This window comes from Hypanus sabinus, chromosome 3 (genome assembly GCF_030144855.1).
Source record: "Hypanus sabinus isolate sHypSab1 chromosome 3, sHypSab1.hap1, whole genome shotgun sequence".
Classification (NCBI taxonomy): domain Eukaryota; kingdom Metazoa; phylum Chordata; class Chondrichthyes; order Myliobatiformes; family Dasyatidae; genus Hypanus; species Hypanus sabinus.
The window spans coordinates 73,066,474-73,083,120 of NC_082708.1; the positions used below are offsets into that span (position 1 = coordinate 73,066,474).

General features: G+C 42.4%; 1 long non-coding RNA gene across 1 annotated transcript in view; it reads left to right on the forward strand.

The window, feature by feature from the left end:
- The first annotated feature begins 924 nt into the window (after nt 1-924).
- LOC132391448 (uncharacterized) overlaps nt 925-16,647 on the forward strand; it is a 91,151-nt gene continuing 75,428 nt past the window's right edge. Inside the window, exons 1-2 of the long non-coding RNA XR_009511211.1 lie at nt 925-1,132; nt 14,716-15,649. This is a non-coding gene — a long non-coding RNA (uncharacterized LOC132391448). The remainder of the gene's footprint in view (nt 1,133-14,715; nt 15,650-16,647) is intronic.

The window sequence follows — 16,647 nt, forward strand, 5'->3', positions numbered from 1 at the left end:
ATTACATTTACTATCAAAGAATGTATACATTATGCAACTTTGAAATTTGTTTGCTTAAAGGCAGCTGCAAAGCAGGAAACTTGAAAGAACCCAATTAAAAAATAAAGGCGCACCGAGAAAGAGAAAAAAAAACACAAATCATGCAAACAATAGAAGCGAGCAGCAACATTATTAAAATTGAGTCCTTAGATTATAGTTAATTATTATGTCATAGTTAATTATTTTTCATAGAAGGAATACTAATGTATTTCATTGTTCCTATCTTAAAGTTAGTTGTGTTCCTGATTGCTAGGTGTTAGTACTGTCATCATTGGTGCAATGTAACATTTCATGTTCTGGCCCAATCAGATTAATTGATGTGTGAGTGCCTCAGAATGCTATTGGAGGACATGCAGCTATCCAGAAACTGGATCAACGTGGCATGCAAAGTGAAAGCAATTGCCCTCTCCCACAGCACTATCTACAACTAGAGTCAACAAACACTAGGGTTCAACAAATCAGATGCTGCCTGGTCTGCTGAGTTCCTCCAGCACTTTGTGTGTGTTGCTTGGATTTCTAGCATCTGCAGATTTTCTCTTGTTTATGATTGTGACAGCATTATGAATTGCAACTAACTGCAGCTCTACGCCTCAAGAGATTCTGCAGATATTGGAAATGTAGAGCAACATGAAGGGCCTTGGCCCAAAACATCAACAGTTATTCCCCACCATTGTTCTGCCTGACTTGCTGAGATCCTCCAGCATTTTGTGTCTGTTACTGCAGCATTTTGCCGAAGACTGGCTCAGGCCACTGGATCTTAATCTAATTAAGGAACAGATCACGAATGCTGGGGCACTTACAGCCATTAATAATGAGTTACAAGTCAATCTATAACACTAGCAATAATTGATAAACAGCATTAAGCATAGTACACATACAGCCAGGTACTCAACCACAGCAGCTGCAGAGCGCAACGTTCACTGTCACATTTCCTTCAGTTGTTCAGACAAGATACTGCACAATTGGACACTGGAAATATTGAGATTGCAAGAGGCATACCCACAAGGTCTAGCCCCCCCATAGAGGACATGTTGCTGAGTAAGCCATTCCTTCAACAGCAGACGGTGTGAAGCTCGGTCCATGAATGTTGACGGTAGGTTCATGTCTTATCTTCTTTCTCACATCCATATAATCTTCCTCCCATAATCTTTTCTGGCTGAGAATCTGCAGCTGATTTGAGCCAAAATCTCTTCTTTTCTCCTTGTTATAACCTTTCTATAATCCCTGCCTCCTATCAAATACTCAAGAAGTGATAGACCAAGAGGAGCATGTTGGCAAAGTGAAGTGCTGCCATCACCTGATTTCACTCTCACAATCGCCACATCAGGCGCCCACGGTGAAAATACCATGGAAATCAGCATCAAGGCAAGATCGAAGAAGTTAGCATGCTGCTTTCAGGCTGGGGAGTAACACAAGAGCAGGTGCCCGGTAGCCAGTTGATATTGGAGCTGGATGTACGGGGTGAAATACATGATGTTTGGGAAGTCTGCCAGAAAGCTTGGAGACAGTGTCAAAAAGCATGGCGAAGTTCAGCACTGGCTGGGTAATGCCTCTCCTGCCACACCACTGGTGCTTTGACAGCCGCCTGTCAGTCAGCTAACACAGGGTAGTCTGTCTCATGCCAAGTGGATGCGGTCTGATGCTGGGTCTTTCAACCAAAGGTGTTGAAGTTTGCTGACGGCTATCTAGAGTATGCAAGTGGCTACACTGTGGCCACTGAGAGTCCTGCGCAGGGTAGTAAGACAGCAGATTAAGGTGATTATCTAGTTTTCCTGCAATGTGATGCAGATGCAATATTTATTTGATAACTTGTTTGCAAATGAGGAGTTTTGTGATGATTTCTATTACTGGCACTGGATTGCAATCAGTGAATAGCATTTGAATCAATTTTCCATGTAACTACCAAGCAGAAAAGGGGTTGTTTAGATTGCATCCTTCTCAACCCCCCCATTTGTTTTCATCTCCTTGTCCTACTCTTCCTTTCCCTTTCTCCTGCTCACCCCTCTGCCAGTACCCTACCCTACTGTGTGGCCTCTGCTCGCTCCCCCAGCCACGCTTGATTGTAAGAGGGAGGAGTGCAAGGGCACTCATTTCCAGGAGCAAACACGCCCAGTGTGTCATGACTAGTATCACTAGTCACCTGCAGAATCAGAATCAGGCTTAATATCACTGGCATATGTTGTAAAACTTGTTAACTTCGTGGCAGCAGTACAATGATAAATATAGAAAAAACAGAATTACAGTAATTATAAACATGTGTATTAAAAGTTACATTTAAATAAGTAGTGCAAAAGTAAAAATAAAAAAGTAAGGTGGTATTAATGAGTTCACTGTCCATTTAGAAATCCAATGGTAAAGAGGAAGAAGCTGTTCCTGAATCACTGAGTGTGTGTCTTCAGGCTTCTGTCCCTCCATCCTGGTGGTAGCAATGAGAAGAGGGTTTGTCTTGGGTGGTGGTGGTCCTTAATGATGGATGCCACCTTTCTGAGATACCGCTCCTTGAACATGCCTCGGATACCTCAGATACTAGTACCCATGTTGGAGCTAACTAATTTTACAACTTTCTGCAGCTTACTTTAATCCTGTGCAATAGCCCCAAATCTGTGCCCCCCCCCCATCATACCAGACTGATGCAGCCAGTTAGAATGCTCTCCACAGTACCTCTGTAGTTTTCAACTGTTTTAGGTGACAAACCAAGTCTCTTCAAACTCCTAATGAAATATAGTTGCTGTCTTGCCTTCTTTACCTCTGCATCAATATTCCAAACGAAGTTAGATCCTCAGAGATATTGACATCGAGGAACTTGAAATTGCTCACATTCTCCGTTTCTGATTCCTCTAAAGATTGGTTCATGTTCCTTCATCTTACCCTTCCTGTAATCCACAGTCAGCTCCTTGGTCTTGCCGATGTTGAGTGCAAGGCTGTTGCTACAACACCACTCAACTAGCTGGTAGTATATCTTGCTCTTGTACACCCTCTTGTCACCATTTGAGACTCTCCCAACAAAGTTTGTATCATCAGAAAATTTTTGGATGCCTTTTTAGCTATGCCTAGGCACACATTCATGGTTGTAGAGAGAGTAGAGCAGTGGGCTAAGCAACGTAGCCCTGTGGTGTGTCAGTATTGATTGTCAGCAAGGTGGAGATGTTATTTCCAATTCTCACAGTTTGTGGTCTTCCAGTTAGGAAGTTGTGGAGCCAGTTGCAGAGGGAGGTACAGAGGCCCAGGTTTTGGAAATTTCTGATGGGAACTGTAGGAATGATTCCCTAGGAATAATGGTGATGCACTACATTCTTCTGTCAGATTAGAAGATCAAACCATTGAATCCAAAAAGTACCAATGTGGAAGCAGTTTTGAACTCCAGAGACACACATTTAGTGCCCAAAACAGCTTCTATTTTAAAAATGCATCTGATTTCCAGTTATCACCTCCCTTGATGCCAGGTTTAAATACTATACCCCGTCCTCCCTCTGACCCCTAATTTCTCTACAGCTCCTTCCTCATTGCTGTCTGTATGATTATCGATTTGCTATGCTAGAGAAGTGTCGTCACTGGGGTAGGTATTTCAGGAGGAGCCAAAGCTAACACCAGGGACTGAGTGAGCTGAGGTAGAGTGATAGTACAGTTGTTTGGAGAATCGTGGTGGGAAATTGAAGCTGCTGGACTGTGGGCAGTGCTCAAACACAAGAAGTTGATTCCAATGATTCATCACCATTCAATAGACAATAGGTGCAGAAGTAGACCATTCGGCCCCTCGAGACTGCACCGCCATTCTGAGATCATGGCTGATCATTTACTATCAATAGGAATTATCATTCAGGAATAATCAGCAACTCTACTCGAAAAATGAAGGTTCCTCTTAGTCTGGATTTCACCTACATCCTGTGTAGGAAAATTCCTCCCCTTAGCAGCATCTGTTGGTCCTGATTTCTGTCTCAGAAGCCGACATTAGAATATCTTTCAAGAGTGTGAGCCCTTGCAGGGTGTCAGGCCCTGATGGTATACCAGCTAGGGCTCTGAAAACCTATGCCAGGCAATTGGCGGGTGTGTTCAAGGACATTTTCAGTCTCACTGCTGCAGTCAGAGGTTCCCACCTGCTTTAAAAGCTCAACAATCATACCAGAAGAGAAGGATGAGGTGCCTCAATGACTATCCGACCAGTGGAATTCACATCTACTGTGATGAAGTGCTTTGAGAGGCCGGTCATGGCCAGAATCAACTCCTGCCCAGACAAGGACCTAGACCAGCTGCAACTTGCCGATCACCACAATAGTTTAACTGCAGATGCAATCTCACTGGCTCTCTGCTCAGCCTCAGAGCACCTGGACAATAGTAATTCCTACATCATGCTGCTGCTTATTGATTACTGCTCAGAGTTCAACGTAGTCGTGCCCTCATTTCTAATCAACAAGCACCAAAACCTGGACCTCAATACCTCCCTCTGCAACTGGATCCTTGACTTCCTCACTGGGACACCACAGCTTGTGAGGATCAGAAATAACATCTTCTCCTCGCTGACAATCAACACTGACACACCTCAAGGATGTGTGCTTAACCCACTGGTCTACTCTCTCAATACCCATGAACTGTGTGGCTAGGCACAGCACAAATGCCATCTATAAATTTGTTGACAATCCAACCATTTTTGGCAGAAATTCAGATGGTGATGAGGAGGCATACAGGAGCAAGATAGATCAGCTGGTTGAGTGGTGTTGCAACAATAATCTTACACTGATTGTTAGTATGACCAAGGAATTGATTATGGACTTCAGGAAGGGAAAGTTGAGGGAATACACAACAGTCCTCATCAAGGGATCAGCAGAGGAAAGGGTGAGCAGTTTCAAGTTCCTGGGTGTCAAACTCTGAAGGTCTATCCTTGGTCTAACATATTGATGCAATTACAAAGAAGGCACCACAGCGGCTATATTTCATTAGGAGTTTGAGGAGAATTGGTATGTCAACAAAGGCACTTGAAAATTTCTACATATTGTATGTCTTGCGGAGAGCATTCTGGTTGTATCATCGTCTGGTATGGAGAGGCCACCACACAGGATTGGAGAGTTATAAACTCTGCCAGCTCCATCATGGGTACTAGCTTCTCCAGCATCCCTCAAAGGCAATGCCTCAAAAAGGCGGCATCCATCGTTAAGGAGCCACATCACTCAACATTTCAGGAACAGCTTTTTCATCTCTACTATCAGATTTCTAAATAGACAGTGAACCCATGAACACGACCTTCTTTTTTACTCACTTTTTGCACTACTCATTTAATTTAATTTTTTCTTTTATGGTGTGCCACAGGGATCAGTGCTGGGTCCATTGTTATTTCTCATCTATATCAATGATCTGGATGATAATGTGGTAAATTGGATCAGCAAATTCGCTGATGATACAAAGATTGGAGGTGTAGTGGACAATGAGGAAGGTTTTCAAAGCTTGCAGGGGGATCTGGACCAGCTGGAAAAATGGGCTGAAAAATGGCAGATGGAGTTTAATACAGACAAGTGTGAGGTATTACACTTTGGAAGGATAAACCAAGATGGAACATACAAGGTAAATGGTAGGACACTGAGGAGTGCAGTAGAACAGATGGGTCTAGGAATACAGATACAAAATTCCCTAAAAGTGACGTCACAGGTAGATAGGGTTATAAAGAGAGCTTTTGGTACATTGGCCTTTATAAATCAAAGTATTGAGTATAAGAGTTGGGATATTATGGTGAGGTTGTATAAGGCATTGTTGAGGCCGAATTTGGAGTACTGTGTGCAGTTTTGGTCACTGAATGACAGGAAGGATATTAATAAGGTTGAAAGAGTGTAGAGAAGGTTTACAAGGATGTTGCTGGGCCTTGAGAAACCGAGTTACAGAGAAAGGTTGAATAGGTTAGGACTTTATTCCCTGGAGCATAGAAGAATGAGGGGAGATTTGATAGAGGTGTATAAAATTATGATGGGTATGGATAGAGTGAATGCAAGCAGGCTTTTTCCACTGAAGCTAGGGGAGAAAAAAACCAGAGGACATGGGTTAAGGGTGAAGGGGGAAAAGTTTAAAGGGAACTTTGGGTGGGGGCTTCTTCACACAGAGAGTGGTGGGAGTGTGGAATGAGCTGCCAGATGAAGTTGTAAATGCAGGCTCACTTTTGACATTTAAGAAAAACTTGGACAGGTGCATGGATGAGAGGTGTATGGAGGGATATGGTCCAGGTGCAGGTCAGTGGGACTAGGCAGAAAAATGGTTCAGCACAGCCAAGAAGGGCTAAAAGGCCTGTTTCTGTGCTGTAGTGTTCTATGGTTCTATTTATAGTTTATATACATTTACAGTTTTAACAGTACGTTACAATGTACTGCTGCTGTAAAACAACAAGTTTCACAACATAGGCCAGTGATATTAAACCTGATTGTGATTCTGATTGTGAACTATTGCCATAGTCTTTGATATTGTCTAAGTTTACATTTCAATATTGCATTTTGGAAATAGCATACTCTAGTTTGAAGCCAAGTGTCCAGTTACCCAAACAAGAGAAAATCTTCAGATTCTGGAAATCTGAGCAACACACACAAAATGCTGAAGGAACTCAGCAGGCCAGGCAGCATCTATGGGAAAAAGTGCAGTCAATATTTTGGGCTGAAATGTCGACTGTTCTTTTTTCCATAGATGCTGCCTGGCCTGCTGAATTCGTCCATCATTTTGTGTGTGTTCTCCAGTTACCCTTTCATTAGCATGTAAAAGATTCTATGGCAGATTCAGAAACAGAATCAGATTTATTATCAGTGACACATGAAGTGAAACTTGTTTTGTGGCTGCAGTACAGTGCAAAGACATAAAAATCTATAATTTACAAGAATAAGGCATAATGAGACAGTGGTCATGGGTTTGTGGATCATTCAGAAATCTAATTGCAGTGGGGAAAAGCCTGTTCCTGACTCCTTAAATTTGGGTTTTCAGGTTCCTGTACCTCCTCCCTGGCGATAGTAATGAGAAGAGGTCATGCTCCAAATGGTGAGAGTCCTTAATGATGAATGCTGCTTCTTGAGCTACTAACTGTTGAAGAAGTCCTCAGTGTTGGAGAAGTTGGTGCCTGTGATGGAACTGTCTGAGTCTATAAACTCTGTAACTTTGTACAGTTCTCTGCATTAGGTGCTCCCTACCAGGCTGTGATGCATGCAGTTAGAATGCCCTTAGCATACATCTGTGGGTGGAAGTCAGAAATAGGAAGGGAGCAATCAACTTACTGGGAGTATTCTATAGTCTCCGTAATAACACCAGGAACACTGAAGAACAGATAAGTAGGCAAGTTTTGGAAAGTCACAAAAATAATAGGGTTGTTGTCACGATTGCAAAAGGTTTAGATGGGGCAGAATTTGTTTGGTGTGCCCATGAGGGATTCCTGACATAGTATGTGGACAGGCTGATTAACAGAGAGGTTATGCTGGATCTAGTACTAGGCAATGAACCTGGTCAGGTGACAGATCTCTCAGTGGGCAAGCATTTTGAAGATACTGACCATAAGTCCTTGATCTTTAGCAGAGCCACAGACAAGGATAGGAGCAGATGACAAGGGATGAGAGGTGTATTTAATTGGGGGAGAGCTCATTATGAGGGTATTAGGCAGGAACTTGGAAGAATAAATTCGGAGCAGGTGTTCTCAGGGAAATGCAAAGTGGAAATTTTGAGGTTATTTAGGGAGTTCTAGAGATGTTTGTTCCACTGAGGCAGGGAAATGAGAATAAGGTGAAGAAACTGTGACAAGAGAGGTGGAACTTCTAGTCAAGAAGAACAAGGATGCATACTTAAGGATAAGAAAGCAAAGATCAGACTTGGCTCTTGAGAGCTATAAGGTATCCAGAAAGGAGTTTGGGAATGAAGTTAGGAGAGCTAGATTAGATGGGGTCATGAGAAGGCCTTGGTGGGTAGAATTAAGGGAAGCTCCAAAGTGTTCTACATGTACGTGAAGCACAGGAGAATGATTAGAGTGAGAGGAGGACTGCTCAGAGATAAATGCAAAATCTGCTGGAGTAGGAGGAGGTAGGGGATTCAGATTCATTTATTTATCACATGTATATTGAAAAATATGGCAAAATTATGCTGTTTGTGTTAACAACCAATACAACCTAAGGATGTGCTTGGTGCATTCTGCAAGTATCACCACATGTTCCAGCCACAACATAGCATGCCCACCATGTCCGCAGAACACAAGCAACAATAGAAACAAAAAAAAACAATGGCAAACAAGCTTTTTACCCCTCTCCAACCCACTCACCCACACAAATAGTCCTCTAATCTGAGGACAGACAGCCTCTGGGCCTCCAGTGGATGCTTAGGCTCATATGAGGACCTTAATGAATACTTCGTATCAGTATTCACCACTGAGAGATACCTTGACGAATGTGAGTTCAGCATAGAACAGGCTAATGTGGTGCTTAAGAAACTCTAGTGTTGGGGCTTTTAAAGAACATTGGGATAGATACTGTAAGTCCTGGGGCCAGATGAGTATTACCCCAGGAAATTACAGAAAGTGAGGGAAAAGATCGCTGGGGCATTGAAGATGATCTTTGCATCCTTAATGGCCACAGGAGTAGTACCAGGAATTGGAGGGTGGTAAATGTTGTTTCTTTGTTCAAGAAGGGTATTAGGGATAATTCTGGGAATTATAGACAGGTGAATCATATGTCAGTGTTGGGCAAACTAATGGAGAGGATATTTAGAAATTACTATTTGGAGAAGCATACTCCTAATTGGGATAGTCATCATGGCTTTATAAGAATTAGGTTGTGCCTCATGAGCCTGATTGAGTTTTCAAAGAATTAACAAAACATATTGATGAAGGTGGTGATAAATGTGGTGGATATGGATTTTAGTAAGGCTTTTGACAAGCATCCCCATGGAAAGCTCATTCAGAAAGACATGAGGTGTATGATCTATGGATATTTGACAGCAAGGATTCAGAATTGGCTTGCCCACAGAAGGGAGAGGGTGGTAGTAGATGGAGCATATTCTGCCTGGAGGTCTGTGACTAGTGCTGTTCTGCAGGGATATGTTCTGGAGCACCTGCTCTTTGTATTTGTTATAAATGTCTAGGATGAGCAAGTGGAAATGTGAGTTGGTGCTGTTGTGGATCGTGTGGAAAGTTACAATGGAACATTAACAGGAGAGGGGGGCTGAGAGGTGGCAGATGGAATTCAGTCTGGAAAAGTTTGAAGTGTTACATTTTGGAAGCTGAAATTGAAGGCAGAGTGAAGGGTTAATAGCAGGATTCATATCTATAAACCCCTCAAAGTTGCAATGTTACTTAGGGTGGCTAAGAAGGCATATGGTATGTTGGCCTTCATTATTGGGGGATTGAGTTCAAGAGCCACGAGATAATTTTGCAGCTCCACAAATCTCTAGTTACCACACTTGGAATATTGTGTTCAGTTCTGGACACCAAAGGATGTAGAAGCTTTGGAGAGGTCGCAGAGGAGATTTGCCAAGATGCTGCCCATATTAGAGAACTTATCTTGTGAGGAAAGATTGAGCGATCTAGGGTTTTTCTCTTTGGAGGAAAGGAGGATGAGAGACAACTTCATAGAGGAGTAAAAGGGGCATAGATAGAGTGGACAGCCACCACCTTTTTCCCAGGGTGGCAATAACTAATATGGGAGGACTTACTTTTGAGGTGAATGTAGGAAAGTATAGGGGAAATGTTAGAGGTGGGTTTTTTTACACATAGAGTGGTAAATGCCTGGAATGCACTGTTGTAATGGTAGAGGCTGACACATGAGGGACACTTAAGAGACTCTTTGATAGATATATGAGTGAAAGAAAAATGTGATTGCATCAATGTGTTGCCTCAGTCCTCTGAGATTTTGACACCCAGGAACTTGGAGCTGCTCACAGCTGTTCCCTTCCTGAAATTCCTTGGTCTTCCTAATACTGAATTCAATGTCGTTGTTGCAATACCACTCAACCAGCCAATCCATCTTACTCCTGTATGCATCCTCATTACCTTAAGATGAGCACCACGATTCTTTCAGTCATCCGACAAGCACTTATTGTTTATTGATCTGAATGCATTTTTTTTCTTTATCAGAACAGCCACTTCACTTTGAAAGTATCGTTTTGGCTGTAAAGCAACCTCAGCAAATCCAAGGGCTTGTAAGACATTGTCAGCATTTGCCTTCTTTAAAAGAATTATGGACTTCCAGTTTAAGATGGTGCTGGTGAATCTCGGCAACTTTTGACTGGTGGCCATTGAAACAAAGCAAACAACTAAGTACTTTGTCAATCACTCTTTTCCTGGTAAACTCCTCTTTGGACTTGGAGCCGATTTGATGTGGGAGAACCGAGGCGAGGCAGCAGGCCTGACACTGAGAGTGAGGTTCGATTGGGTTCAGGCCAGATGAAGGAGGTAGAGTCCGGGCCCCAGGGTGTATCAGAACGACTGAACCCAATGTTTGGATGGTGATTTAGGGCTGGGCCAAATTGAAAAGGTTCAGGTGTCGGGGCCCAGCTACTCACTGCTCTGCTCTGCGCTGAACTAAGGCTCTATGAATAGACTCCCTTTTTTGGACTTCAGTTCAGAATGCTATTTGCTTGCATTTATCATTTGCATGACTTGTTTTATTTTCTTTACACATTGCGTGTTTGACGGGTTTCTTTCCTTAAAGGGTGTTTCTGGGTTTCTTTGTTTCCTGGCTACCTGTTAGGGAGAAGAATCTCAAAGTTGTATAACATATATGTACTTGATAATAAGTGTACTTTGACCTTTGACTGACATTGCCTCTTGCTTGACTTATACTGGCTATTCTGTTTATTTTTGAAACAAATGAGGAGTGATTTTAATTCTGACCAATCAACGGAAAGGACCAACTGTGAGGATTAATGTGATGCTGGTGATGGTTTCGATGGGAAGGTTATTCGTTTGTTCAGGTGGGGATCCTGTATAATGCAAAGGGATTAGATTCTGTTCTAACTATTGCCTGCGAGAAGTGTGCATTCAAGAGAGATCCGAATGAGATCCATAAAAATTGAATGGTAAATTTGATTTGATGGATCTAGGAGGAGTGAGGTGACAGAATGGGGGGAAGGAGGGGAGGTGGATTTGCTGTTTCCATAAACACATGAGGCTCTGCAGATGCTAGAAATCCAGAGCAAAACACAAAATGCTGGAGGAACTCAGAAGGTCAGGCAGCATCTGTTGAGGGGAATAAACAGTCAATGTTTTAGGCTGAAACCCTTCATCAGGACTGGAAAGGAAGGGAGCAGAATCCGGAATAGGGTGGAATGAGAGAAAGCTGGCAAGTGATAGGTGAGGCCAGGTGAAGGGGAAGGTGGTGGGAGGGAGAGGCGGAATGAAGTAAGAAGCTGAAGGGCTAGGAGGAAGAAGTAAAGGCTAAAGAAGAAGAAATCTTATAGGAGAGGACACCTCAGCATGGAAAAAAGGGAAGGAGAAGTGAAACCAGAGGTAAGTGATAGGCTGGTGAGGAGAAGAAAAATGGTGAGAAGGGAATCAGAATGGGGAACGGAGAAAGAGAGAAATGGGGAGGGGAATGATTATCGGCAGATGGAGAAATTGATGTTCATGCCACCAGGTTGGAGATGACCCAAATGGAATATGAGGTGTTGCTTCTCCAAGCTGAGTTAGTCTCATCGTGGCTGTAGACAAATGCTTCACAGTTAGCACGGCATTATTACAGCTCGGGGTGCTGAAGTTGAGAATTCAGTTCTGATGTCACCCCCCTGTACATCCCCCTCATGAAACGTGTGTGTTTTTTCCAGGTACTCCGCTGTTCTCTCAGAGTCCAAAGATACACCGATCAGCAGATTGATTAATCATTGTAAATTGTCCCATGATTAGGATAGGGTTAAGTCAGGGGCTGCTGGGCAGAATGGCTCAAAGTGCCGGAAGGTCAATAAATAAACAAACACATCAGAATGGGAATTGGAAGTCAACTTGAAACAGGCGGCCGCTGAGCGATCCTACCTTCTGTGGTAGACAGAGCGAAGGTCCTCGATGAAGTGGTCCCTCAATCTGTGCTGGGTCATGCTGATGTGGAGGAATCCACACTGGGGCACCGGAGACAACTGATGGACTCACATGTGAAGTGTTGCCTGACCTGGAAGGACTGCTTGTGGCACTGAATGGTGCTGAGGGAGGAGGTGTGTCACACTTGCAGGGGTTAGTGCCGGGAGGGAGATCAATGGGGAGAGACGAGTGGACAAGGGAGTCACGCAGAGAGCAATCCTTACAGAAAGTGAGGGTGGACGGGGGGGGGGGGGGGGCGGGGAGGATGGGTGTGGAAAGATGTGCTTAGTTGTCAGATATGTGGATATGTCGGAAATTATGGAGATTGATGTGCTGGATATGGAGACTTGTAGATTGATAGGTAAGGACAAAGGGAACCCTGTTCCTGTTATGACATCAGGGGGATGGGGTAGGGTAGATGTGCAGGATAGGATAAATGTGCGGGAAATGGAGGAGATGGGGTGAGGACATTATCAACGGTGGTGGAAAGAAAACCCCGTTCTTTGAAAAAGAGAACATGTTAGATGTTCTAGAATGGAAAGCCTCATCTTGAGAATAGATCTGGCAGAGTTGGAGGAAATGAGAAAAGGGAATAGCATTTTTACAAGAGATAGTGTGGGAGGAGGTATAGTTAAGATCACTGTGAGAGTCATTGGGTTTGTAAAAGATGTCAATGGATAGTATATCTCCCATGGTATGGATACAGTAAGACTGAAAAAGGGGAGAGAGGTGTCAGATGGACCAAGATTTAAGGGCAGGGTGGAAGTCGAAGGAAAAATTAATGAAATTGATGAACTCAGCACGGGAGCAGGAAGCAGCACCAATGTAGTTTTCAATGTTGCAAAGAAAGAGCTGTGGAGTGTTACTAATGTATGCTTGGAACCTGCATTGTTGTTTTCAGTTCCCTTCCAAAATCAGCTTTATATTGTTCAAGTCTAGAGTCAGTAAGTTATATCATGATATTTGTTATGGACATCTAAATGCAAAATATAAATGTGATCTTGCTCTCAAAGTAGGTCTGAGAGCAGGGCCTCTGGCTGTTGGTTGAATGGTTGTTGTTTCTTCTTTATTTATTTTACCTAATATTATTAATTGAAGTCATCATCACTGGTCTGGTTTGGGCTCATGATGTTGCTCTAACAGGTCGAATTAAAATTTACAAATGTTGTCCATCAAGACATTGAGATCTTTACATTGTATTAATCAACTCAAAGTAAAGAACTGAACGCGAATACTATCTGTTTATTGGAGACACAATCCTTGGCACAGTTTCTTTGACTAACACAACAGTTGGTATCTAGAATTATGCCACATTCAATTCAAAGCAGGTTTAAAAAGTTGTTGGCCAGATCTGAAACTAATTTGACACTAATGGTCTGATGGAAATAAAATGGTTCTGTAGCACATACAAATAATAAGGTCAGTGGGAGCCTCAAGGTCTCCAGAATAGAAAATTATTGATTTCCTTGAAACACTTTGAGATTGAGGATTGCTAAAACAAATGTAAGATGACTGCAGGCTGTTTACGAGGGAATGTTTCAAAATCTTACCGCAGCCCAAGTTATTTAATAATGATGAATGACTCATCTTCACTTCAATTCAAGCTCAAGCTGACTGTAGCCTGTCAGACTTCAGTGCCAGGGCCAAGCTGTGCCAAGAGCTGAATGGAATCTTGGCCTCCCTCCAAGATCACCACAAGTTTAACCTCAGATTTCTTCTGATGGACAATCCTGCTATTTATCAACTGATATGGACTCCAAGCAAACAAGCTGATTCTGGTTGTATTTTTATTTGAAACCCATAATCAATTATCTGCTTTCTACTGAAATTCTTGCCTTTACGCCTTGTACCAAGTTTGCTTAGGCCGTGAACCTTCCTTTGTGAGAAGATGGTGTAATGACATTTACTCCCAGCCCCTCGAAAACCTGCTGCTAGTAGGAGTTTAAAAAAAATAGCCTCTGGTTTACTTCCCTTGCAGTATTTTCCCTAAGAATGGAATGCCGCTGGCATGGAAGTGCGAGTCTTGGGTAGCCGGTGAGAGGCGTGAAGTAAAGCTGTTGGACACATGAATACCAATGGTTTGGAAGGCCGCTTACAATGAGGCTGACAAGCTTACTTTGTGTTGTCCTCAGCAGCACGGGGATGAAATGATATGCCCGTCATGCTGTCTACCTGTCCGGTCACATGCTTACGTCAACACTCTTGTAGAAATTGCCCAGGACTGCATCCCTTCCTGGGCCATGCAGATAGTTTGAAAGTTAAAGTCTAGACTAGAGGGAATAGAGGATACAGTAAGCTTTATCCTTAGCAGTGACATCCACGTGCCAGAAATTAATGTGAAAATCAACCTATTTAAGTTAGCTTGTAAGGACAAGAGAAAAGAGAAAGTTTTCTCTCCATATTGTTGATGTTAAAATGCTTCTATGTTTTTATTGAGGACAGGATGGTAAGCAATATTTTTGATGATATTACCACTGACAAAAATGTCCTATATCATTTATTTCTAATATATAAATATATGAAACAAGAGAGAAAAAAACAATCTTACTTGTAGCTGGCAGATCCAAGCTCCACCATAATTCTTAAATCACAATTGATTAAGTCCATTAATGTATTGAAATTTAATATATCTTGTGTATTTATCTTTGACAATTTTTTTCTTGTCCTTTTAGAATCAATAAGCTCCAAGACCTTGGCCTCAGTACCTCCTTGTGCAACTGGTTCCTGGACTTCCTTACTTGTAGACCCCAGTCAGTTCAGATTGGCAACACATCTCCTCCATGATCTACATCAACACAGATGCACCACAAGACTGTGTACTTTGTCCCCTGCTCTACTCACTTTACATCTATGACTGTGTGGCTAAGTACAGTTCCATTGCCATATTCAAGTTTGCTGATGACACCACAGTTGTGGGCCGAATCAAAGGTGGTGTTGAATCAGCTTACGGGAGGGAGATTGAAAATTTGACTGAATGGTGTAGTAACAACTGCATGTTAGCAAGACCAAGGAATGTTGACGTCAGGAGAGGGAAAGCAGAGATTCATGAGCCAAATCCTCATCTGAGGATCAGAGGTGGAGTGGGTTAGCAACTTTAAATTCCTGGGTGTTACTATTTCAGAGGCTCTGTTCTGGACCCCGCACGTAAACGCATTTGCAAAGAAAGCACGGCAGTGCCTCTACTTCCTTAGGAGTCTGTGGAGACTTGGCATGACATCTAAAACTTTGACAAACTTCCATAGGCGTGTAGTGGAGAGTATACTGACTGGCTGCATCACAGCCTGGAATGGAAACACCAATGCCTTTGAACAGAGACTCTTACGAAAGCTAATGGATTCGTCCCAGTATATCATGGGTAAAGTCATCCCAACCACTGAGCACGTCTACATGAAACACTATTGTAGGAAAGCAGCATCCACCCACCCAGACCATGCTCTCTTCTCGCTGCTGCCATCAGGTAGAAGGTACAAGAGCCTCAGGACTTGCACCACCAGGTCCAAGAACAGTTACTACCTCTCAACCATCAGGCTCTTGAATAAAAGGGGAAAACTACACTTACTTGCCCCATCATTGAAATGTTCTCACAGCCAGTGATCCCACTTTAAGGTCTCTTTATCTCATTATGTCACGTTCTTGTTATTTATGTCTGTTTATATTTGCATTTGCACAATTTGTTTGTTGTCTTCTACACTCTGGTTGATCTTTTGTTGATCCTGTTATAGTTACTATTCTATAGATTTGCTGAGTATGCCGACAGGAAAATGAATCTCAGGGTTGTATATGGTGACACATACATACTTTGATAATAAAATTTACTTTGAACTTTGAACTTTTGAACTTTAGAATCTAAAATACTTTTACTTAAGCAGCTGATCAAATGTAAGAAATAGTTTGCAAAATTATACTACCAGTTTCCAGTAGACTGAGTAGAGTGGATATTCATTTACTTTTAGAACGCTGTGCATTGTTTAATAAGTGACCACACTAATAGCTGGTAACAATTGAATATGAGCAGTTCTTTTCCCTCTTGAAGGTCCACTGATCAGTATGATAAATCACCAAAGATTGCTAGCCTATTGAACTGTACCGTTAATGGCAATTGAACCACTCATTTTCAGCTTCCATTGGAACTACTGTCACTTGAAACATTCACCAGCTGTGGACTCAACCAAACAGCACCGTTTCTTTTAATCAAAAACGTGCAGATGCTAGAATTCTGAAAATAAGGCAGAAGTGCTGGAAATGTTCATTATGTCAGACAGAGAAAACAGTGTTAACATTTCAGGTTAATTCCCTCTCACCAGACATACGGGTTTTTTGAACTGTAATTTTAAGCTCTGTTTTCTCTCAATGATTGCTGTCTGACCTAACTATTTCCATGGCTTCCTGTTTGATTTGCAGTAGTCCTTGGATAAATGGGGGAAAGAAAGAGGTAGAAATTTATTATAAGTGCAATTGTTTTCTGGTTATATTCCAAAGACCATCCTTGGGTGATATTCAGGTAATGAAGCTAGCATGTTGATATCAGTTTTAGATTATTCTACACTGGCCTTGATGCTGGCAGGGAGAAGCCCAGGAAGCAGATGATACATTCATCTTTTCTT